The sequence below is a fragment of the Propithecus coquereli genome, unplaced genomic scaffold, assembly GCF_000956105.1.
Source record: "Propithecus coquereli isolate 6110/MARCELLA unplaced genomic scaffold, Pcoq_1.0 Scaffold7, whole genome shotgun sequence".
Classification (NCBI taxonomy): Eukaryota; Metazoa; Chordata; class Mammalia; order Primates; family Indriidae; genus Propithecus; species Propithecus coquereli.
The window spans coordinates 23,392,049-23,415,583 of NW_012153062.1; the positions used below are offsets into that span (position 1 = coordinate 23,392,049).

Genomic DNA, 23,535 nt, shown 5'->3' on the forward strand with positions numbered 1-23,535 from the left:
TATATTTATATAATGGTGAAAATTATAATTTTCCCCACACTTTATTCATTTACTGTGCTAGTGCCTGAACTCTGCATACAGAAAGGCAAGGTGAAGTCCCTTATTTGTATATTTAGGGTGAATAAATATGCTGTTCATTTTCCATCTTTGATTGTGAAATTGTTATTTTTTAAGAGGTATGGGAAAAGGCCTGGAAAGATAATGAAATGTATAACCTATGAAACTAGAGGAAAATAAGGAGTTGTTCCAATATAATTAGAGTATGTCTTGGGTCTTTTTTTTTAATGCCTCATTTTGAGCAATAAAATACAAATGTGGCTAGAAAGAAATATTAGAAAACCCAAGGTGATAACCTTCAAACTCAATTCATGTTCTTGTTTGCTTCCAGACTTTCTTTTTAAATCAATATTGATTCAGAATTTTATTTATTCTGAGAAGATGTGTGATTATCCAATAATTCATGGCTGTTCTATAGCACAAATTCACTGCTTTGTCACAGTAGTCAAGAAAACTCATTTTTTTAAAAGTGCATTTCCAATGCCCCCTAAATGTGCGTCCTTCAGAACTGCCTATATAAAATCAGTCTATTAAGAAGCAGCCTGAGTGCTTTATGTATGTTTTCTTTTGCCTGCTCAATGGAGGTGAAGATTGCTTCTTTAAGGTATTATTTCTAAGATTATAACTGAATTGTTTATAATTCGTGTTCATATGGGCAAATTATTTCAAATGATGATGCAAAGCCTTTCTTAAAACAGGAGATTTGACATTCTTTGTATAATATAGGCTGATTTGCCATCCCATATGTTTAAGAAGTTACTCAGACTGGGAGAAAAACAACCATCATAAGGTCATGATACTATTGTATTGTTTGGTTTGAAATCAGTGCCGAAGGAGTCTCATTTGCATTTCCATTAATCTTTTCATGTCCAATGTGGGGTCATGTTTCTGCCTGAGATGACTTTCTGGAACGTGCATCATTTTCTGCATAAGGCATTGCCGTTGTTAGGTGATGAAGCGTGGTACCATGCCCTTTCTTTCACCCCCACCAAATGTATTTCTCTGATATGCTTCTTGAATTGCCTTATCTTCTCTCACTGCTACAGTCTCAGCCAGGCACCTACCATTTTACGTCTGAAATATGACAGCAATCTCCTTCTTGTTCATCTGCCTTAACTTTTCTATTTCCTCTGCATCTTGCAAATACATAAACACATGACAATTGTGTTACTTTCTCAGAAGACTTTAGGGGCTCTGTGAGTCCTACTCCAACTCCTGTTAATGTGCTTAATTCCCCTAACTGCTGCCATGCTCCTCCCCCAGGCATAGCTCTTTGTTACAACTGGACAGGTGCTTTTGTCCAGCTTTCTCACACGACACATTCTTTCCTCTAAGCATGCTTAAAATTTCTCTCCTCCAAAATGTTATTCCATAAATATCACCCCCAGCTTGGTCATCAAAACCTTTCTAGAATTCCTGGTATTACTTTTAGCCAATGTGTCAATTCAACAAAATTTGGGTTTTATTGATTCTACACTGATCTACTTTGGTTATGAGGGTTATTTATATGTATTTTATTATTTCTCATGTTAGTTGGTCACCTCTGAAGGCAGAAATTGTTTCCAATCTTTTTTATTTTTTATCTACTATCTATCATTTTACGGATGGCGAAATGGAAGTTCAGAGAGGCAAAAAGTAATTCTCCCAAGATCATATTGCTTGTAGGTGATAGAGATGACATTTTATACTAGCTAATTTGATACCAACTTTTATTCACCAATATGGGATACTTCCTCTCTTACTTCCTTTGTTAACTTCTACTGATCTTGACATTACAATTTGGATGCTGAATTAACATTGGTTATAAGGGGAGTAATTTTTCACATCAGTGTAATTCTAGGAGTCTATTAACTTACCTTTAATCCAAGTTGAAATCTAGCTAAAATGATTAGCTGGTGATTGTCAAGGTTGATCCTCTATTTACATTTTCATAACCTAAATTAAAAATATAATAGACCAAAATTACATTGACATTCTTTTTAAAATTACTCTGTAAATATTTATTGAGTGTCGGCTGTGTATATACCAGGCAGTAATGTAGGTAATAGGAATAGAGCAATAACTGAGATCTAGTTTCTGCTGCAAAGGAGCTATTTATTAATCCAGTGGGAGAAATGGTCATGTGTATTAGCTTTCTATTGCTGTTGTAATGAATTGCCACCAACTTGTGGCTTAAAATAACACAAATTTATTATCTTACAATTCTAGAGGTCAGAAGTCTAAAATAGGTCTCAATGAGCTAAAATCAAGGTGTCAGCAGGTTGTATTCCTTTCTAGAAGCTCCAGTGGGAGATCCGTTTTCTTACCTTTTCCAGCTTCCAGAAGCCGCTGCATTCCTTGGCTCATGACTCTTCCACCTTCCAAGCCAGAAATGGCTAGTCAAGTTTTTCTCACATTGCGTCACCCCAATATTGTTTCTGTTGTCATATTTCCTTCTCTGACTCATCTGCCTCCCTCTTCCCCATTTAAGGACCCTAGTGATTATGTTGGGCTCACACAGATAATCCAGGATAATCTCCCCATCTCATTGTGCTTGATGTAATCACATCTGCAAAATACCTTCCCCATGCAAGGTGACAAATTCACAGGTTCTGGGGATTCGGATGTGGGCATCTTTGGGAGGCCATTATTCTGTCTGCCACAACATGTAAACAAATGCCTTGGATACAGCATGCTAAGTACAACAATGCAAATAATAGAAGTACCTGTGTCTTGGAGATGAATGGAATTAGCTGCTTTGGGATGGGGCTGTTTGAAGATTCTCAGCGTTGATCTCCAAAGTGGGCTCCACTCACTGGTATATGGCCAGCAGAATGTCTTGGTCCTTGCCCTTCTAGAGAGTGATTGGGGAGGGGAATTTGTGAGGGGAAGCACAGGCTTTCATTAGCCATGCCAAGGGAACAGGGAGGAGAAAGTCAGAGGGAACAGAATATGAAAAAGGGGGAAGCATAAGTAGCACAGAATTGCTGAAGATCAGGTTTAAAGAACAGAATGGTAAGAGATAAGGCTGGTGAGACGGGGCAGATCATGAAGGGCCATGTGTGTGGGGCCCAGATGTGGGAACATCATCCTGTGCGAAATGGCAAAGAACATGATTCCTTATTCTTTGCTGAGACTTGGAGGTAAAGGGAACCCTTTCTTTTGATGAAATGACAGGACTTCTTTTATAGATAGAACACCATAAACCACATTCGAAAAACAAAGTAAAACAAATATTGAATTATTCACAGTTCTCTACTGGCTATTGTTGAATATTAAAGTAAGTCTTAATTTTGTACTGCTCCATTTTTCCATGCTTGTTGGAAAGTTATCTGACTTGCTTGCTCATAATAGGTCTCTTTTAAGTCCTAGAACACTTATTTGTCTCACCTTAGTTCTCTTTTTGCTCCCTGAATTACATTAGGTTCTCCGAAGGAGAATATTTCTGAAGGAAGAAAATTAAATGTTTTGGATTTTTGCTTTTTATAGCTGATAAATGGTAGTTATATTGTCATTTTTCTTTGAGAAACAGATTACTTTTAAAGAAAAGAGTCTTTCTAAGCATGAGTGGCCGCTTTATCTTGCCATTTGCTTTCAATTGAGTCATGTGAAATCTGTGCCTGTGAATTGAATTAATTACCTGAATTATTTTCCTTAATCTTCATGAAGTATTTCTAGCAAGGAAATTGCATTGTATGGGTGCAATATGAGCTGTTAACTGCAATCACAAATGTGTAGCTATCTCTAATAAACGTTTTTCAGGGATTCTACTGTCATAAGACAATAATTTTGGTGATTAAAAAATGAACTTAAGAAGCTTATAAAGTATTAGCTAATTTCAGTTTTTTTTTCTTTTCTTTAAGTGAGAAATAGGAATTGTATTTAATAAGCTAAGCCATATGACAGTGAAGTACTGTGGCTCTTTTCATTTAACTGGACTCACAGTCTATTTATTCCAGAGATGCAATTAGAGCATGAGGGCCCCTGTGAAAGGACTGCCCTGTACTGATTTGCCGGAAATAAAAAATTTGCATGACAATAACATTCTGTCTGCAATTGGGGGCAGGGTGAGGTCATTACTTTCCAGCTGTCATTACTATATGGAATCAGCTCAATCTAATCATTTGACTGTGGTTTTAGTGTATTTTTAACTGAAATATAAGGAAGCCAGGATTTACAATCAGAAAGTGTCAGCTTTTCAGGCAGATCTGACAATGGAGTTTCATTTACACTGCCATCCACTTTTTCACTTGGTGAGGTACAAATCACACCAAACTAGGAAGCCAGCCTAGATACATTTAAACTAGTATTTCCTACATTTAATGTAAACAGCAAATAATTACAGGATCAATATAAGTAGTTAACCCTTTTCACTGTCTTTTCTGCCTACTCATCTGTGGAATTTAAGATCACCAGTGAGCAACTTACTGGTTCTGTTAGGTAGATAGCAAGGGATTCTGGGTCTCCTGGGGATGAAAGTGGGTGCCTTGCCTTGGTGCTGCCTTGAGTAATTGCCACACCTGGGAAGAAGGACAAGGGTGGACCCCAGGCCGCTATCTCAGTGCTGCCTCACCTTAATCCTTTCCTGAATGACTGCCATACCCTGGGGGAGGAGGGAATGCCCTACCAATCTACCAGTCAGGACTTAGCAGGGCAACTGCAAAAGAATGCGGAGGACTCTAACCCACAGTCCAAGGGGCATAGGTACAATAGAGTCTGGAAGGTGACTTAGGACAACCCAAGGCTAATTATCATGTCATTAGCTTAAATCTACGTTACGGTTCACCCCTGCAAATGGGCTTTCAGGGAGGCTTATGGGAGATCTGCATGTGCAGTAAGACTCAGGTCATATAACTCCCAACTGTCCATCAAAATGGTTCCATGGTGATTTCTGAACCATGGAGAGGTCCTTATCTGGACACTATAAAACAAGACCCAGACCATAACCAAGGTCTCTTTTGCTATGACAGGGGTCCGGTTGTCATCTGTGGCATATGTATCTTGCTCTGTAAACCTGTATCTTGCTCTTACTCTCTAATCCTATCTTGCTCCCCCCTCAATAAATTTCACCTCATGCTTGCCTTACTTTGGTGTGTCCAGCCATTCTTCAGCTAAGAGCACACCAAGAATGGAGGACACAGAATGAGATTGTCAAACCCAACAGTTCAACACAGGCTTTGGAGTCAGACTGTCTTCTAATCCCACCTCCACCACTTGTTAACTGAGTGGGCTAGGGCAAATTAGCTCACACTTCCATGCCTCAACTTTCTCATTTATAATATGGAATGATAATAATAGCTTATTTCATTCCTTTGAAATGACATGAATTATTGGGAACATTAAATAACATAATAAATATACCAGGGCTGTTGCATTGCATAGCTCAAGAGAGTATAATTCACATTGCATTCTATGTGGAATTGTGCAAAGTGGTAGACCTATGTGTAAAGCTCTTAGAGCTGTCAGTGGAAAAGAACCCAAACTCTGTAAAATAAAAAGGTTTATTTGGAGCCAAGTATGAGGACCATGGCCTGCAGCCATGCCCAAGAAGCCTTGAGCAAGTGGTCTCACTGTGGTTGGGTTACAGTTTGGTTTTATACATTTCAGGGAGACAGAAATTACACATAAAGTCATAAATCAATACAGGGGAGGTGTACACTGGTTTGTCCTGAAAAGGTGGAACATCTCCAAGCAGGGGCTTATGGGTTATAGGTAGGTTTAAAGATTCTTTGATTTGTAATTGGTTAAAGAAATGAAGCTTTGTCTAAAGGCTTGGAATGTTCTAAGTTAAGAGAAGGAAGTCTGTTAATCAGAGACAAGCCACTGGGCATAGACTCACGAGATTTGTTGGGTAAATTGAAGACCTGCAGGTGTGGTTCAAGCTTTGTCTTACATAGCCTTAAGCCTGGTAATGAGTTACAAAGGACATCTCCAAGAAGGGAGGAGGGGCATGAGGAGGCAGGTCTGACCTCCTTTCTTATGGCCAGCAACTCAGCTTAAGGGTATTTCTGGAGTCCCCTTGGCCAAGAGAGGTCCATTCAGTTAGCTGAGGGCGGCAGGGGGATCTTAAGATTTTATTTCAGCTCACAAATAAGCAAAAATTTCATGTGGAATTTATGATCGTTCTTCTTTTTTGAAATTCTTTGACTTTCTTGAATGTCTGTGTCCCTTCCTACCATTCTTTTATTTTGCCTCTTATCCCAAATTGTAGTGTTTCCCAAAGCTCACATCATGATGAGCTGCTTTTCTCCCCACTTAGTCCATTAGGTTTGGCCTGTTACATAGAGCTGGAATTAAGGACTGTGTATGAACTGGGATAGAAGTTATAAAATTCAGAATAAAATCAACTAGACTAGTGGTCCCCAAATCTGCCTGTGCATCAGAGTCATTTAGTGGGACATTTAAAAATAAAGATTCTCAGCTCCCCCAACCCTGGACCTGTGGAATTGGAGTATTTGGTATATTGGGGAGGGTGAGATATTTCAGTTGTTCAGATAGATTTGGGAACTGAAACTTAAAACTAGGACTAATACAAACATTAGTGTTCACAATCAGAGTGAAAAATTCAAGCCAGACAGCACAGGGGTCAGAGGTGGGCAGAAAGTGGAGCCAGCGTTGAGTGCTAGGAGCTTGCAAAGCCTGTCCATTCATGACCCCCTCTGTGCTCCACATCACCCGCTGCATGTCTCTGTTATGGTTCTTATCATAACGTGTTGAAATTACATGTTGAAATTATGTCTCAAGCTTATGTTTCTTATTCGACTGTAAGATTCATAAAGGCAGACTTAGTCGCAAGAATTCATTCTTATATCCCCGCCACCTGTTCATGGCAGGAATATAAAAAATGTTGGTAAAATGAATTGTTGAAATGCAAGTCAAGAGAGAGTGAATTATTAGTAGGACACTTTGTACATAACCAACTTGAACTAGTTAAAAGCAAGAAAAGGGAAGTCAGAATAAGGCTACAAGGTATCTCATGAAACTCAACCCTGGGCCTCAGGTAGGAACTAGACCAAGAAGCTAAAGGCCGTCGAGACTTCCATCTCTGCTTCTCTTTACGCATCGGCTTCAATAATTTCTTTCTTAAGGTCATTTTTCTCTGCTCTTGTGGTCTTCAAGGTTTATATTTTGCACTTCCAAACTCCCATTGAGAGTAATTCACTGTCCATTCTAATTCTAAATTCCTGGGATAGAGAATCTGACTAGCCCAGCATGGGTCCAGCGTCCAAACCAGGTTCAGTTGGCCATAGCCAGGGAACAGGCACAAGGAAGAAACATCGCTGCTAGAGACCCACCCCTGTAGGTTGGGAGAAATGGGGATATTCAGTTCCCAGATAAAGAAGGACTTAGACACTTCTAACATTATCTGTTGCAGAGGCAGAGACACACAGACTGTCTCAAACAGGAAGTGTCTTACATACTTTCCCCTGGAGTTGGTGTTGCAGGGCACAACCAGTAGGCTCAGTTCGTCTGCAATAGACTGGGCAGAGTCGGAATCCCAGGTGCATGATTTATTAACTGTGTGACTGTGGGCATATTCCTTAACCTCTCTGTGCCTTATTTTTTACATCTGTTAAGGGGGGCTAATAATAATTTCCAACCCACATACATAATAAGATTATTGTAACAAAGTAAGCAAAATAATGCACATAAAGCACTTAGCACAGTGCTTAGCACTTGGTGCTAAAAGCATGTCAAATATTATTGTTATCGTCATTATAATAATATCACTCTCTACCTGACAGATCCTGATGTTCTGCTTTATGGAGTTCATCTCTTTTCATGATATAAACTTTATGACTTCCAAATACTTCAATATCTGATTTCCTTTTAAGGCTTCAGTTTTTTAACTCCAGTTGAATGTTGGACTTTAAGTAGGATGTCACTTCAGATTCAAATGGACCAAAAACAAACTCATTTTCATTTTCTTATAACCACTTTACGAATTCTTCCACGCACTAATGTTCCTGTTTTAATAGCATCAATCTTTCCTTAAACCTAGGTAGGAGACTAGGAGTAATTGAGAATTACAGCTCCCAGAAGATCTAGAGTCACTTGATTTGGGGCCATCTTTTACTTCTTTCACACCCTTAGTCTGACCATTCATCAAGTTCTATTTATCTTTTTCATGCAATTATGTGACTAATAATAAACACTTACTGGGGGCTTACTAAGTGCCAGACATTGTTCTAAGCACTTTTACAGATGTTAATTAATCTAATCCCCATAAAAAACTTCATGGGATAGGCACTACTATTATCCCCATTTACAAATGTGGAAACCGAGACTTCGGAAGTGAAATGACCTCCCTGGGGTCGCCCTGCCAGTAAGCAGCAGAGAGTAGGCAGTCTGACTACAAAGCCCCCATTCCTACCCCCTAAGCCACACCTCTGCTCTGTGATGAACCTTGAATCTCTCTTTCCATCAGTTCCACCACCACTTGGACAGTGAATCACATTACTTCACGCCTTTGTGATTGCATTAGATTCCGAGTTAGTCTGCTTGACTTTGCTCGTTGTAATACAGCATACTTCTGCTACATTACACTTCCTTAAACACTGCTTCTACCATGTCATTGCTTTGTTCAAAATCCTTCTATGGCTCCTGGTGGCCTATGATGTATGAAATATATTCCTTCCTGGTTTTTTAGACTTTATGTAATTTTGTTCCACACTATCTATTTAGCTTTATTTTTTCTTCCTTCTATCCCACTATACATCACTCCAGTCAGGCTGATTTTTCCACCACCCCCACAAACATACTGCTTATTCCTGTCTCTGTGACTTTCTTCATCTCTACAGATCTAAATTTTACCTGCCCATCTCAAATTATTGTGGCTTCGTGAGCCCTTCCTTTCTAATCTCTTCAACTGAATATGAACCTTTCCTTTCCTAAGACTCTCATAACACTATCTTCATCCCCTCTTATGATATCATGTTCTCCCTTGTATTGTGGCTATGTGTTTACTTTCCTTATTTCTCTCCCTGTTCACCAGTTTATTGGCTTGTTGAAGACAGAGAGTAGGACTTCACTAATCCTTGGATTCCCTGAAGTTCCTCTTTCAATGCAGATCTATTAATATTTATTGATCACTTGTTGTGGATACAACAGAATTCTAGTTTCATCCACCCAGAATGTTTCTCCTTTCCCTTGTAATTCTCAATCAATCACTCCTAGTCTCTTACCTGGGTTTAAGCAAAGGTTGATGCTATTAAAACAGAAACATTAGTGGGTGGAAGAATTTATAAAGTGATTATAAGAAAATGAACATGAGTTTGTGTTTGGTCCATTTTGTTCCAGTATTTCACAGAAATCTCGCGTCTTGAATGAAACTCTCTTGACTGCTCCAGTCTTTGATGAAACCTACTTTCTTAGAACTCTTGTAACACTTAAGGGTGATACCACATGTCTTAGTCTGTTTCTGCTGTTTTAACAAACTATTTTAGACTAAATAATTTATAAACAACAGAAGATTATTTCTCACAGTTTTGGAAGCTGGGAAGTCCAAGGTCAAGGTGCCGGCAGATTCAGTGTCTGGTGAGGGCTGCTCTCTGCTTCCAAGATGGTACTTTCTTGCTGTGTCTTCATATGACAGAAGGGGGAAAAGGGAGGAACACTGTGTCCGCACAAGCAGAAGAGATGGCGAAAGGTCAGGCAGCTCTCTGAAGCCTCTTTTATGATGGCATCAACCCCATTCACAATGGTGGAGTCCTCAAGACTTAAGCACTTTCCAAAAGACCCCACTTCTTAGTACTATCACATTAGAGATTAAGTTTGAATGTGAATTTTGGAGGGACACAAATATTCAAGCCATAGCTCCATACAACTTAGTATTTTATTAATTGTTTTATATGGCATATTCATTGTTTGAGTGTTGCTACACAGGGCCTGGTATATAAAGATTCTCAAGAGATATTTGTTGAACGAATCACTATGACAATTTTGCTGACCAATTGTAAAGTCTTTAAGATAGGAATCATGCCTTATATATCTTTTGTATCCTCTCAGAGCTCTGAGAATATAAGAGATGCTTTATGAATATTCACTGACTGATGGGCTGTTGGATTTTCATTGCAAATCTGTCCTTCCTTTACTGCTGTTCTGTCCTTAGCCTGTGACTGCACTGAGGTGGCCTCTGGGTCTCTAGCCTAATATCTGCATTGAGTACAGGCAGGGTCAGGCTGCTGACATCGAGGTCTTTTTGCCAATCCCTTTTAAAATTCTGTCCTTAGATCAGGACCAGGCCTTCTTATAGGGAAAAATCCCTAGAGGAAGGGGTGGGAGTGCTTAGGTTGTGGGGGAAGAGTCAAGAGGTTAGAGATTGCAAAATGCAGACCTTTGGCCAGGAATGACTTTACAGAACTTGTTACTGGGTGTGCCCACACAGTGTATGTGGGGAGAAAGAAGCCATTCCATGTGTACCTTAGACTGTTCAAAGACAAGGGTAATATATCACGATCATGATGCAACAATTAATGACCAGGGCATCTTCCTAGACGGCATGAAGTCTGCTAGTGGATCTTTAAAAATCAATACAAAATAATATTTCTATAATATAATAATAATCTTTATATACTGTATAGCCACCATGTTGGAAACCATCAGTGACTAGTATTTGAATGTCTTGAAGGAAAGCCTGATCTCCCAAGAGGAAAGGGAGAGCTGGGATAAGCGGGTGCCTCACATTATATAGTGCACCTCACAGGTTCTCAGCAACACTTGGCGATGGTGGATAGTAAAATGGTTTTGCAGATCAGAAGGGCTTCAAGTTTTGCTGACCTGGGTGCAATCTGTAATGCAGGTGCTCAGTACAGGCCATGTGGAATATGATCCTTAACCAGTCTTCCCAGTCTTGCGCTGCACTGAGCAGTGGGTAAACCAAGATGTAGATTTTTCTTTATTAATATTTTATATTTATTTATTTGCCATTCCACTGGCTTATATGCTTAAAAAGGTCTTTGTTTTAAATGCAGGTCATGCAAGGCCACATGACCCGGATTTCAAGGGGCCTGTTGCCAACAGGTAAGCAATTCTTTTCTTGGGAAATTTATTTTTTAACAAACAAAAAAATTAACAGAAATCTTATTTTTTTGGTAACATTTCCCAGTCAATGAAGAATTGTGTCTACTGCGAGAAGGCAATGACTTATTTCTGCCTAAATGTCACCTTATTTACACTGAGAAAGTACAGAGAATAAAGGTTTCCACAAGTCATGAATTTCTTCTCCTGTTCAGTAAATGAACTGCCTTAAGTTGTTAGACTGAGAGTTTGTATTTCTCTAAAGGAGAAGCCAAAAAAATGCTTTATGAGATTTAACCACTTTGTAGAGAAGCAAACACATTCAAGCAGTTGTTTTATGTACCTGTTTACTCTGTGGCTTACCATTGCAGCTGCAGAGTTGCTATGCCAACTTCTTCCACGCCAGGCATTTGTGCCACTCAGCTTCCAAAAGCAGAACACTTTCTTAGAGGTAGTCATTCGCCAGTGCATCACGTACACTTTAGGAGACTCTAAAAATGCTCTAGGGAAATATGCACTCATCTCAGCTGGTGCTTCCCTCCCCACCTCCAAGGTTTTATGGCATTTTAATATTAGCCAATAATTCATAGTCCTCCTATTATTTATTTTACCTTCCATTTCCAGGCTTCCTGTCAATCAAAAAGGGGGTTGGTGGGTAACATGACTAAATACGAAGAGAAGATTATGCAGTTGGTAGCTGTTTTTTGCTTAACTTTGACTTTGATTTCTGGCATTTGTATGTCATAATAAACTGTGATGTGAAACAGCAATCAGCATGCTCATTTGCACTTGCCAGCCATCAGTATGTATATCAGCATTTACCGTTATGTCCCTGTAATATCCATGTCTTAGTCCATTTGTGTAGCTATAAAGGAATACCTAAAGTTGGGTAATTTATAAAGAAAAGAGGTTTATTTGGTTCATGGCTCTGCAGGCTGTACAAGAAGCATGGTGTCAGCATCTGCTTGGCTCCTGGTGAGGGCCTCAGGCTGCTTCTACTCCCAGGAGAAGGCGAAGGGAAGCTGGTGGGCAGATCACATGGGAAGAGAAGCAGCAAGACAGAGGGAAGGGAGGTGCCAGGCTCTTTTTAATAACCAGCTCTAGGGGGAACTCTTACAGGAACTAATACAGTGAGAACTCACTCATTACTGCAAGGATGGCACCATGCCATTCATGACGGATCCACCCCCAAGACCTAAACATCTCCCATTAGACCCCACCTCAAACATTGGAAATGAAATTTCCACATGAGGTTTGGATGGTCAGACATCCAAACTACAGCAATCCCAGCTTTAAACACATGTATATTCAGTTTATTCTAATTTTGTAAATAGCCAAATCATTAGTTTCAGGTTACTCATTCGAAGGTACACTTAGAATAAAGGAGCCTTCTTGAGAAGAGTCTGAAATCTCTCTCATTCTCACCATGGTAACACTACGAATGCATTTTGTTGTCTAGCGTACAAACAGCTTCATTCAAGGTGGTGGTTACTTTTGCTGTAATCACATCCATTTTACAATAACTAATTTGTGACAATTGAGTGTAGCCTATTGGCCTCAAGGGATCTCTAGATATAATCCAGATTCAATAGTAATAATAATTAAAATAAATAGGCTGCCACATTTGGACAAAGGAAGTACAGATTACAGGTATGGCTTTGATAGCCACAGAGAAGAGAGAGTTAGGTGTAGGAAACGAGGTTAGATCTCCCTGTCTTTGGTTATTTAGAATTTAGTGACAGAAGCCTGTAGTCCAGGTAAAGTCTAAACAACTGCGACAATCACTGTGAGGAAAGTAATGTATTTTTGCCTGGGGACTTTTGTGATGCCTCTGGTACCACAAAGACCTTTAAAGGTGAAATGGTCATTCTGTGGGCATACCACCCCCCAATTTCAATCCAGGAACAGAGGAAAGTATTGTAAAACCACAGGGGCATAACTATGAGAAGAGACAGTAGACCCATTTGTAACTTTTTCAGCAGCAGGGTTCTATACTGCCCTTACTGAGAAAATAATTGGAGTGTTTAAGGAACAAGTGGGAAACCCCCAATTCTTCGCATTGCTTCTAGCAGCAGGGCTGGCTTTAATACCACCTTGTGCTTACATCATGTTGCTCTCCTTCTGAGAGATCCAAAGTCTTATCAGATATTCAGGCAGACCCTTACAGCACTCTCTGCTTGTCAGGCCACCATGTTATGCGCACCTCTCTTAGTTCACAGGGCAGCAGTTTGTACCTAATCCCCACCCGACCGTAGCCGTTTTGAGAAGAGGTGAAAGAATGATGGTAACACTGCAGGAAAGGTTACCTCAGTGTCTCACCTGTTCCTGTCTACTACGAATCGGGTGTATAGGAGCTATTGCCCCATAACATTGACCAAAAAGAGGTGATTTTCATAGTTTAAGGCCCCCTTTTTAAAAGTATGTCTTCAGGCCCCATGATTTATCCCCTATATTCAATAGAATCAAAAAAATGTTGGTTAGTGTTGGGTTGCGGTGGTAAACGTGAACGGGTCTCCAGCACTATCCTTGGCAGTGCATTATCGAGTGGAAATGAATGCACATAGAAAACAAAAACATAAAAGCTCTTTTATAAGGTAATACATGAGAAATTCTTCTTTTGATTTAAAACTAAGAAAAATTGTTATTTAATGGAGAATTGATATACTTTCTTCTGTTAGATAAGAACCGTGTGATCCACTATGTTTCCGTTTTTGTACTGACTTGGGGGAAGCCCACTGATAAGACCACTGATCCTTGAGGATTAGAACATCCTATCTTTGTGTTATGACCAACTAACAATTCTTCTCACAGAGTAAGGAATACTCTAAATATTTGTTTAAGGAATAAAGGAAGGAAAGCAAGAGTGGGAAGGAAGCAGTGTGATGTAGAACCCATAGATAAACACAAGGATGACCCTCGGAAGAGGCTGAGTAATGACCATACCATTATCATATTTGAGACAAAACAGTGATAGTTTTGAACTCCATGATTTTAAAGTCTTTATTTAAAGCTCTTGCTAAGATGCTATCCAAATCTTACACCATTTTCAGATGCCGTTGGTGTGATACGGAAGTTCAAATTTCTAAATAAGATGCTCAGCTAACAGAAAAGTAATACCAGAGTTCTAGGAGCTATTTGCATTACTAGGGCTTGTGGAATACACCTCAGACTGTTTTTCAATTCAATTAGTTTTTATGAAGTGTCCACAGGGGATATGACATTGCATATGGTGTGGTTTCAGCTACGCTGTGTCAAGGCAGGTCAAAGATTTACAGGTCCTGGTGCAAAGAGTTCAGCTTATTCTCTTTAATCTCTTTCTTTTCATGTCAGGGCAAAATCATTAAAATTTTATAACCATTTGCCTGGCCTGTGATCCAAGTTTAGAAAAATAAAGTCCAAATTGCTACAATTTGCATCCTGTGATAAAGGCCACATATTATCATTTCAAGGTGGAGTTTGTTTTGTTTTGTTTTAAATAGAAAAACTCTCCTGAGAAAAAAGAATGCAATTTAAAAGAATTCTGACATTTCAAATATAGCCATGGAAGAAATAACCATATTCTCAGCAAACAGAATGCCCATCCAAGGAGGAAGTGCTCTAACTAGTGGTATGTTGAGAAGGAAAAAAAAAAAAAAGCCAGCCCTCATAATTAATCACTGACATATATATTTAATGCACACCTTTGTCCTCTAAGAGAAATTACAAACCAGATGACAAGACAGCAAAAGTATACCAGAAACTAAAGAACAATCACAAGTAGCATGTGCTATGCATCAAATGTGTGGTCCACAGCAAAGGCTGTAGGATTTCAGGGGAGAAAAGGCACCCTGAGGCTGGGGTCACCAAGGAGCAAGGAAGACATTATGTGAGGTGCTTCCCCAGAACTTGGGAATATAGAAAGTAGCACTGCTTTTTGAGAGTTAAACCATGAAATTAACATATAATTAAAGCAGAGATGTGTGTAGTCACCTCAATGAGACCTGTAAGGCTCCCAGTCCAACAAGCCTTGATTATAAACTTATTCCACCTATTAACATATCTAAAGAGATGTACAAATGATGATCAAGCAACTGTGCTCGTCCAAGAACTCTCTAGGTTAGAGCACGGGTCAAAGTGATGTGAGGATCCTATGTGAGGATCCTGCTCTCTTGACCACAGGCTAGCAGAGCCTGATGTCATTCAACATTCCACTCATGTACTTCCCCTTGTTCTGACTGTACATTCATCAGGCAACCTTTTGATAATTAGGTTTCTCATGTAGTTTGCCTAACAGGAGGATTGTGCTGGTCAGGCCAACATGAGTACGAGGTCTGCTCGGCAATTAAATTTCTCAATGTAAATTATTTCATTGGTATTCTGATTTGATACATCAGTCTCATGAGCCTTGTTAGTGACAGACATCATCCCTGAGTTGGAGTAAGTCTAGGGCACTGACAAAATCAATTTTCAGACCCTGCAGAAATGTGCTCAACTGGTTTGGATCAACAGAGAGTTCATTCAAAGGTTTAGAGACCCCAGAGAGAGAGAGAAGTTTAGGCAGATATGTTAAGGCAAAATTGTGTAGGGCTTTGAATATCACACCAAGGTATCTGGAGCTAATTCTGAGGCAGTGGGAACTCGCTGTAGACATCTAATGGGGAGGGGTGACGTGATCAAAACTTACTCACAGGTCTACTATGTGCAGCTCTACTTAGCGGACCTCATGGCTTAATTGAGGAGTTAGCCAAACAAGCAACTAATTACAACATAGTAATTATTGTAAGTGCACACACTACTCTGGGAGCACCAAAGAAGGGTACCTGCAATTCACGTCAGTAATGATCAGGGAATATTTCTCAGAAGAGAGCATTTACATATTTTTCTATTAGACTTTAATGTTCTTTCAAAATTTCCCCTTTGTTTAGGTTCTTTAGTTTAAAGAAATTTATCAGTATTTTTAAAAGCTTCAGAAGTATATTTATATTTCTAAATATCTACTCGATAGTTCACCTGGGTGTGCCATAGGCATCCCAAAGTCAACATTTCCAAACCTAAACTCATGAGTATCTCTACCTTTTATACCCATTCCTGCTTTTCCTCTGTGTCCCTTACCTTGCTGAGCGTAACCACAATCCATCCAATTGTTAGGCACAGTTATGCTAGATTCTCTCTTCTACCTCAAACATACAGTCAGTCCTAAAACCCTGTAGATTTTGCCTTCTCATTATTTCTTAGATCTTTTCTCTTCCAGGATCACTGCCTTGGTCCAGGTTTTAATAATTTCTCAGCTGAGTTACTGAAACAGTCTTCTAAGTGATGCCTTGCTCTCATTCTAACCAGCCTTTCTCCTGCCAGAATTCTGTCTTTTCTAGAATTAAATCTATCCTCAATTTTGAAGCTAGGATGACCATTTATTTAACCATTCAATAAATACATATTATATGTTAGGGACTTCTCTTATTCCAGGAGATACAGTGGTGAGCAAAATAGACAAGGTTCTTGCTTCTCATAGACTTGATATTCTAGACGGACGTTAATTATGTAAGCAAAGAAATTAATAAAGCAGTTTTCAGTGGTGATAAATACCATAAAGTAAATGCAATTGTAATGAATACTTTCATGTACTCCATAAATAGGTAAAATATTTTCTATCAGTAAAAAAGCTAATATAATTAAATGATATGGTAGAGAGTGAATGGGGAGTTGGGTTGTCATGAAGGGCTCTTGGGTAGTTAAGAGCTGGATGATAAGAGGGAGCCAGCCATGCAAAGAGCTGGGGACAAAGCATTTCAGGCAAAAGATAACAAATGCAAAGTCCCCAAGATGGACCCAAGTTTAGAGAGCTCCAGAAATAGAAAGAAGGCAAGTATGGCTATAGTGAGAGGGCAAGAGAGAGAATGATAGCTGATGAGGTCAGTGAGTTACGTAGAGGGCACTCATATAAGAACTGACGAGTTTGAGTTTTAATCTATATGCAAGGGGAAGCTATTCAAATATATATAAGAAGAAGGGTGACATGATTTAATCTGTAATCTGAAAGCTCATTCAGGTGTTGTGTGGAGAATGAATTTAAGAAAACTAGGGCTGAGAGAAGAGAGACCATTCTAGAGTCCATTGCAAAAGTATAGGCAGGATGTATAGTGTCATAAAGATGGAGAAGCAGGTGGTTTGCATATATTTTTTGGAGCTAAAGTCAGTAAGAATTGTTAATGGATTAAATGTGGGAAATAAGAACAAAAGAGGAAACCGAGGATCTGTGGGACGAGTGAAACAGGGTGGATATTGGTGCCATTTTCTGAGATGGAGAGACTGGGAGAGGAGGTTTTAGAGCTTTGAGGTGGGAGTAGGAATCATGAGTTCTATTTGGCCAAATTAAATTTGAATAAATACTGTAAATTCAACTACAAATGTCAAATAGGCAGTTGAATACAGAAGTATGAAGGTCAATAGAAAGGTCATTGGTAGTGATATCTGCTTGGGAATCCCTGCCATGTGGATGATATTTGGTCATTGGCCTAGATGGGATTACTACTAGGTAGACTATAGAAAGAGACGAGCAGGCCGAGGGCCAAGGCCTGTAACACAGCAGCATTTGGGGTTCAAGCAGAGGGTGAGGAGCCAGGGAAGGGGAGGCCAATGAGGTGCAAGGAGCTTCAGGTAAGTATGACTTGAAGGAAACCAAGAGAAAAGAATGCTCCCAAAAGGAGAGAATGACCACCTGTGTCCAATGCTGCTGCCAGGTGGAGTAAGACAAAAGATGTCACCTATTGCACTTGGCAAGATGGAAGTCATTGGTGACCTTCTCAGGACCAGTTTGAGGAGAATGGCAGGGAATAAGTCTCTACTGGAAAAAATGTGAGGGGAGAAAGGAGAAATAGCAAATAGAAACATCTGAAGCAATCTAGCAATGCAGCTCCTCTGATGAAAATCAATCAGAGGCTCACTATTCATTTCACGCTGCTTAGAATGGACTTCAAACTCCTTACCTCAGGATACAATGCTCTTCACTGTCTGGGCTCTTGGTATCCAAGTAATTTTATCTCCCAAACTTACCATCCCTCCTACCTTTGTAAGTGCTTGCAGTACTCTAACGTGAGTCCTGCTGAGTTTCTTCCTTCATACATCTGGCTCCCTCTGGGTTGCTCTTTGCCCTTTCATACACGAAACAAAATTCTTACAGGTCCTTCACTGCCCTTCAAGAATTACTGTCTCAGGGTACCATCTCCCTGCCATATGATTTATTCTCCGTGAGGTTTCCATTGCAACCTGCTCCTCTGTGGCAGTGTTTACCCCACCACCTTGCAGTCTTTGACTTGATCGTAACACTCTTCTTCTCTCCTGCCCCAACACAAACATGTACAACAGGACAAGGACTAATTTTGAAGCTTTGTATCATGTCTAGGAGGTTTGTGTCCCTTGCGCCTAGCAAGGTGCTGGACATAGAATACTGTATAGAATAGTGTTCTCTAAGTGTTTGGTAAACAAAATTTCTAAATACAAATCTGATTCTGTCAATTTCTTACTTAAAATTCTTCAATCTCTTCTTAGGGTCTGTAGAAGAAAATATCGACAAGAGTTAGACAAACCATTGGTGATACTGCTCATTCTGACCTCTCCAGTGTCATTTCTCCCCATCTCAGCCCTGAGCCTCCTGCCTCCCACTACTCATGCATGGACACACTGGGTGTTCTGTTCACACCAAACCATTTCCAGGGAAAGCGTTCTCAGGCCTCTGTGCTTTGATGCATGATGTTGGCTCTTCTTGGAAAGTCTTTAAGTATAAAGTCAAGGGTCACCTCTGCTTTGAAGTTTTTTCAGACTCCCCTTTCCCTACTCCTGCTAGCACTAGACACATTCTCCTTTGTTTCCAGAGCCCCTGTCAATAACTATTAATTACACTGACCACATTAATCCCTTTATTATCCACTTCTACTGGAGTGCAAGTTTTGTTGGCAAGAACTTTGCTTCGTTTGTCTTTGTATTCCTAGCACTTAGCACAGTGCCTGGCACACAAGAAGCACACAGTTAATGAAGACTTCAAAAAAAAATTCCTTGATTTAAAGACGTTCACAGAGTTTTTAGGTTATTTTCTTATTCATCAGGAGTAATTTGTAGGTAGTGACTTTTTTTTTTTTTTTTTTTGAGACAGAGTCTCACTGTGTTGCCCCGGCTAGAGTGCCATGGTGTCATCCTAGCTCACAGCAACCTCAAACTCCTGGGCTCAAGCGATCCTCCTGCCTCAGCCTCCCAAGTAGCTGGGACTACAGGCATGTGCCACCATGCCCGGCTAATTTTTTCTATATATTTTTAGTCGTCTAATTAATTTCTTTCTATTTTTAGTAGAGACGGGGTCTCGCTCTTGCTCAGGCTGGTTTCAAACTCCTGAGCTCAAACAATCTGCCCGCCTCGGCCTCCCAGAGAGCTAGGATTACAGGCGTGAGCCATCGCGCCTGGCTAGTAGTGACATTTTAAAGTGCAAAAACATAAAGGAGAAGAGGCTCACATATTGGGGAATAAAAGGGACAGGCTGAAAATATTAAAGACGAATGTTAGTCTACTTCTCCCTGTGGAAAGAATCACACTGATAAATAATTAATCATATTAGGGCATTTGCTCCATTCCAAATGAGGAGTATAAATGCCAAGTTTAGAGTACATCTTCAAGTCACATTTGTATTCTGAAGAATTAGCCATTCAGTGCATTTATTTATTTTTATTTCTCTTCATTTTCTTCTACGTTTTGAGACTTTTAGAAAGTTTTCAAAAGAGGTGCTATGGATATAGACTTTTTATGTCAAACTTTACAAATAAAAATGGTTTGTAACCTTTTTCAGATATTCTTACAACACAGGATCTACATTTTTTAAAACTCTGTGTATTTTTCCCTGTCACTTTTTCTTCATACTTCTCCATGATAGTGGGCCCCCCCTTCAGATATTTAAGGATACCAATTATTTCAATGGGAAGCAAATATGAGAACTGCATAAATTTAGGAGACAGCACTGTGTTATCACAATAATTTGAGATGTCTACTCGATAACAACACTTTAGAATTCCAAAGACCTTTTGGTGTGTGTCAACATAGTGCTTTATGTGCTTATCATTTAGATCTGAGGCTAAACTCTTCCTTCTGTGCTTTGGCATTAAGAGTTGAGTCACAGAGTCATGGAATCTCTGGACTGGAAAGAACTTAGTAGTCATTTAGTCTACCTCCTTTATATGAATGAATCCCTTCTTCAACATCACTAATAAATGGCTCTTCATTCTCTCCTTGAACCCTTTCATGATAGTGAACTTAACAAGCCCTCCAATGCTTCAAGTAAAAATAAATGCATCTTACTAAATTTCAGTCAGACTTTCCACCTTCTATAATAATAGTTATTTTCATTGTGAAGACTGCCAGTTTGTTTAGTGTGAGTAATATATTCTTCATCTATTTTGTGTATAAAGAAAGAAAAGGCAACTATGGAACATGCAAGCTTTCATTTCTATTTACTTATATACCTTTATGAAGCCTCTTTCCAGAAAGGATTTTAAATGAAATGACTTAAAACACTTGGGTGCAATAGAATTATTAAAATACAAACAGAAATTCAAAGTCCTGAAAAGAAATTCTTGACTCAAAGGCTAATGCAGTTGCTGGCATTGAAATTAAATTTATCAGTGGGCTTCCCACAAAACAGTACAAAGAGAAAAACCATATTGGATTGATTATACAGTTCTCTTTATCTAACAGAAAAAATCATACCAATTCTCCAGTAAATGAAATTGTTGCTTAGGTGTAAATTATAAGGAAGGTATATCTCATGTAACATCTTTCATGTGCATTCATGAGCACTTATTATGTACCCTGTGTCTTCTAGGCATTAGAAATACAGGGATGAACAAGATAGACAAGATGCTTGTTTTTAACAAAGGGAAGCCCCAAGGCAGAAAACATCTGAGAAATAAACAAAGTACAAGGAAGAAAGTAAAATAGGTGATGTAATAGTGCCTAACTGGGGAAGGGGGAGCATTAGTTTAGATTTGGTGACCAGGGAAAAGCCCTTTGTGGAGGTGACAATTGAAGTGAGATTTGAATGGTAAGGAGGATTCAGCCATGCAGAGATTGAGGACATAGCATACCAGATAGAGGAGGCAAAATGTTGAGTCTCTAAGATAGGAATAAATTTAGTACGGCCAAGGCGCAGAAAGAAGACCAGTGTGAGTGCAGCATGGTGCATGGGGTTGGGGTGCTCTGTGTGTAGGAAATGCTCTGTAAGCTAAGCGCATTATAGTGAGTGTGGTGGATGAGCCATTGGTGGGTTTCAGTAGGAGAGCGAGTTAAAATAATCTAAATTTTAAAAACTCATTCTCACTGCTGTGTAGAGAATAGCTTTTAAGAGTCTAAAAGCAAGAGCAAGGAGATCAATAGGAAGCTCTTGCAATCATCTGAGTGAAGGACCCAATTGCTTAGAATAGAGTGCTAGTAGTGGAGATAGAGAAATATGAATAGATTCAAGATAAGTTCTGGTGGTAGAGGTAATTATTATGTTATTGGGTGTGAGAAGCAAGAGAAAAAGGAGTGAAGAATAGCTGTTAGATCTACGACTTGAACAACTGGGTGAATTATGATGCCCTATGGTATGAATGAAAAGGGTTGCTGTTGCAAAAATCAAGACTTCTGTTTTGGCTGTGTTAAGTTTGAGATGATGAATAGGTATGCTCATGTTGATGCTATGCATGAGTCAGGAGCTCAGTGAAGAATAAGATGAGGGCTAGACATTAAGAATTGGGAGTTGTCAACATAACAGATAATATTTAAAGCCAAGCATCTGGCTGAGAACACTTAGAAGGGTGGAGAAGAGGCCCACGAACAAAACCCTGGACTTGACAACATTTGGAAGTCAAGCAGAGGTGGAAGAACCAGAAAAGGAGACAGAGCACCCAATGACTTAGAAGAAAAGCCAGGAGAGTGAGATGTTAACGAAGCTAAAAGAAAGAAGTGTTTCAAGAAGAGCATGTTTTTTATTTTTTGTTTTGTATTTGTAAAATGGCCAAGTGTGTTGATTACTTTGAGAGGTCAAACAAGATAAAAAGAAGTCACCATTGGATTTGGCAACATGAAAGTCATTGGTGACCTCAGCAAGAGCAATCTCAGTGACAGTGGACACTAAAGTCTGACTGGGGAGAGTTAATTAGAGATTGTGAGGTGAATCTAGTAGCCAGTAGAGATGGTTACTAGGGACTGTCGAGGCAACTCTTTTAGTAAGATTTCTTGGTGGATTAGAGGACTCTGGGGTCAAAGTAGAATTTTCTGAAGATAGGAGATATTAGAACATGGTGGCATATGGTACTGGAGTTGATCTAGAAGGACAGTGATGATGCAAGAGAAAGAGGAAATTTTGGAAACAAAGTCTTAAAGATGGAATCCAAAAAATTGGAGAATCTGGCCTTTGGTTGGAACAGGAACTCCTAACCTATAGTTGCAAGGCAGTAAGTAAGGACTAGGGTAAAGAAGCAGGAGTGTCAATAGTTTTGGTAATGAAAATAAGAGATCGTCTTACTGGCTGCTTTTATTTTCTCAATGAATTATGAGGTAAGGTCATCACTCAGAGATGGGGTAGCAGTGATGGTGGTGGTGGTGGCAGGCCCAGGTGTGTGAGGATTGAAGAGGGAGGAGGACGTATGACACAATCATTTTGGGAAGTGGAACTGAACATGCATGTATTATTAATCCAGAATACAATATATATATATTTGGCATTTTCCACATAGAGGATATTATTCTATTCTTGCAAAGACTTAAGGGAACATAAAAATTGGTCACCGTTGTGATGGGGAATAATTATTTGTAGACACATATTTCATATCTGAATTATGTGAACCAGAAGATCCTGAGTTGGCTGAAGTTGGGTGGCAGTATCCCATAGGGCTTCACATAGGAGGAGGATCTTTAGTAATATTTTGAAGGAAGGATCATGCTTCCAAAGGGGGTAGGTGACATCTCTTGTGTGATGATTTAAGTACAGGAATAGACATGTACCATGCAAAGCATATTTGCTTGGCTAGATCAGAAAGTAGAGCCTCAATATAACATATGGCTGAAAAGTGGAGGGGACTAGGTGTGTATATGAAATATTGGAGATGAAATATTGGCAGAATTTCGTTTCACTTTTTATGGAGAATGAAAAAAGAAGAGGTTTAGGAGGATTCCAGACTGTGCATTAGTTTATTCCTTCACTCAGAACTCTTATCTGTTATGCATGGTGGGGCATACAGAATTGAATAAGACACAGAGTATGCTCTCAATAAACTTAAAATTTAAACCACCAACTTTAATATTTAATATATTGAAAAGTGAATGACTTGTTAAGTAGACATAATTCAGGGGGACAAAGAAAATGAGTAAAATGAATAATTATTACTGACTAGAAGGATCAAGAAATGTTTCTTGGAGACATCATTTGAGCTGGAACCTGGAGGAGGAGAATGATTTGACAGATAAGAGAATGGAGAAGAA

General features: G+C 39.4%; 1 protein-coding gene across 1 annotated transcript in view; it reads left to right on the forward strand.

Annotated features, from left to right (window-relative positions):
* The first annotated feature begins 11,040 nt into the window (after positions 1-11,040).
* SLC44A5 (solute carrier family 44, member 5) overlaps positions 11,041-23,535 on the forward strand; it is a 119,515-nt gene continuing 107,020 nt past the window's right edge. The window contains exon 1 of the mRNA XM_012661041.1: positions 11,041-11,058. The gene's annotated coding sequence lies outside the window, so the exon portion shown is untranslated. The remainder of the gene's footprint in view (positions 11,059-23,535) is intronic.